A 2,966-nucleotide genomic window follows, 5' to 3' on the forward strand; every position below is an offset into this window, starting at 1 on the left:
ATCCAGCACCTTCAAAGACCTTTACCACGCAGGAGCTGTTGTTGTGAACCTATATTAGATACCGCCGTTCTCGCCACGCTTACCCTCCGGCTGGTCGTTGCCCCTGCGAGTGCTAAGCCGAACCACTCTCCATCACCGGCCATACAGTCATCCGAACGTCGTATCAGCAAGCACAACGAGCGCTATATACATGGCGGAACGAAGAATTGAAAAAGCCAAAGCCAAATTCCCATCCTGGACTCGAACCCGGTCGGCGTGGGTGAAAGCCACGTATCCTAGCCGCCTAGACTATTGGGGAGCCCTTTCTCTCACTCAAAACTAACGCCAACCAAAAGGCCAATCACACGCATACTTACACACAACCAAGCGCACCACACCAAGGCCACGCGCATTCCGCCTTCAACTTTGCATTTTAGCACCTTCAAAAGACCTTTACCACGCAGGAGCTGTTGTTGTGAGCCTGAATTAGATACCGCCGTTCTCGCCACGCTTACCCTCCGGCTGGTCGTTGCCCCTGCGAGTGCTAAGCCGAGCTACTCTCCATCACCGGCCATACAGTCATCCGAACGTCGTACCAGCAAGCACAACGAGCGCTATATACGTGGCGGAACGAAGAATTGAAAAAGCAAAGCAAATTCCCAAACCGGGACTCGAACCCGGGTCGCGTGGGTGAAAGCCACGTATCCTAACCGCCTAGACTATTTGGGAGCACCTTCTATTAACCAAAACAAACGCCAAACAAAAGGCCAAACACACGCATACTCACACACAACCAAGCGCACCACATCAAGGCCACGCGCATTGCCGCCTTCAACATTGCATCCAGCACCTTCAAAGACCTTTACCACGCAGGAGCTGTTGTTGTGAACCTGAATTAGATACCGCCGTTCTCGCCACGCTTACCCTCCGGCTGGTCGTTGCCCCTGCGAGTGCTAAGCCGAACCACTCTCCATCACCGGCCATACAGTCATCCGAACGTCGTACCAGCAAGCACAACGAGCGCTATATACATGGCGGAGCGAAGAATTGAAAAAGCAAAGCAAAATTCCCAAACCGGGACTCGAACCCGGGTCGCGTGGGTGAAAGCCACGTATCCTAATCGCCTAGACTATTTGGGAGCACCTTCTATTAACCAAAACAAACGCCAAACAAAAGGCCAAACACACGCATACTCACACACAACCAAGCGCACCACATCAAGGCCACGCGCATTGCCGCCTTCAACATTGCATCCAGCACCTTCAAAGACCTTTACCACGCAGGAGCTGTTGTTGTGAACCTGAATTAGATACCGCCGTTCTCGCCACGCTTACCCTCCGGCTGGTCGTTGCCCCTGCGAGTGCTAAGCCGAACTACTCTCCATCACCGGCCATACAGTCATCCGAACGTCGTACCAGCAAGCACAACGAGCGCTATATACATGGCGGAACGAAGAATTGAAAAAGCAAAGCAAAATTCCCAAACCGGGACTCGAACCCGGGTCGCGTGGGTGAAAGCCACGTATCCTAACCGCCTAGACTATTTGGGAGCACCTTCTATTAACCAAAACAAACGACAAACAAAAGGCCAAACACACGCATACTCACACACAACCAAGCGCACCACACCAAGGCCACGCGCATTGCCGCCTTCAACTTTGCATTTAGCACCTTCAAAGACCTTTACCACGCAGGAGCTGTTGTTTTAAACCTGAATTAGATACCGCCGTTCTCGCCACGCTTACCCTCCGGCTGGTCGTTGCCCCGGCGAGTGCTAAGCCGAACTACTCTCCATCACCGGCCATACAGTCATCCGAACGTCGTACCAGCAAGCACAACGAGCGCTATATACATGGCGGAACGAAGAATTGAAAAAGCAAAGCAAAATTCCCAAACCGGGACTCGAACCCGGGTCGCGTGGGTGAAAGCCACGTATCCTAACCGCCTAGACTATTTGGGAGCACCTTCTATTAACCAAAACAAACGCCAAACAAAAGGCCAAACACACGCATACTCACACACAACCAAGCGCACCACATCAAGGCCACGCGCATTGCCGCCTTCAACATTGCATCCAGCACCTTCAAAGACCTTTACCACGCAGGAGCTGTTGTTGTGAACCTGAATTAGATACCGCCGTTCTCGCCACGCTTACCCTCCGGCTGGTCGTTGCCCCTGCGAGTGCTAAACCGAGCTACTCTTCATTACCGGCCATACAGTCATCCGAACGTCGTACCAGCAAGCACAACGAGCGCTATATACATGGCGGAACGGAGAATTGAAAAAGCAAAGCATAAATTCTCGAAACCGGGACTCGAACCCGGGTCGCGTCGGGTGAGAGGCCACGTATCCTAACCGCCTAGACTATTTGGGAGCACCTTCGATTAACCAAAACAAACGCCAAACAAAAGGCCAAACACACGCATACTCACACACAACCAAGCGCACCACATCAAGGCCACGCGCATTGCCGCCTTCAACATTGCATCCAGCACCTTCAAAGACCTTTACCACGAAGGAGCTGTTGTTGTGAGCCTGAATTAGATACCGCCGTTCTCGCCACGCTTACCCACCGGCTGGGCGTTGCCCCTGCGAGTGCTAAGCCGAACCACTCTCCATCACCGGCCATACAGTCATCCGAACGTCGTACCCAGCAAGGCACAACGAGCGCTATATACATGGCGGAACGAAGAATTGAAAAAGCAAAGCAAAATTCCCAAACCGAGACTCGAACCCCGGGTCGCGTGGGTGAAAGCCACGTATCCTAACCGCCTAGACTATTTGGGAGCACCTTCTATTAATCAAAACAAACGCCAGACAAAAGGCCAAACACACGCATACTCACACACAACCAAGCGCACCACATCAAGGCCACGCGCATTGCCGCCTTCAACATTGCATCCAGCACCTTCAAGAACTTTACCAGCGAGGAGCTTGTGTGTGACACCTGAATATAGATACCGCGGTTCTCGCCACGCTTACCCTCCG

At 52.7% G+C, this 2,966-nt stretch overlaps 1 non-coding gene across 1 annotated transcript; it reads right to left on the reverse strand.

The window, feature by feature from the left end:
- Window positions 1-225: 225 nt before the first annotated feature.
- Window positions 226-298, reverse strand: PITG_30769. The gene has a single exon. It is a non-coding gene; the product is annotated as a tRNA-Glu (tRNA).
- Between the last annotated feature and the right edge of the window lie 2,668 nt (window positions 299-2,966).

This window comes from Phytophthora infestans, genomic scaffold, assembly GCF_000142945.1.
Source record: "Phytophthora infestans T30-4 supercont1.152 genomic scaffold, whole genome shotgun sequence".
Lineage (NCBI taxonomy): Eukaryota > Oomycota > Peronosporomycetes > Peronosporales > Peronosporaceae > Phytophthora > Phytophthora infestans.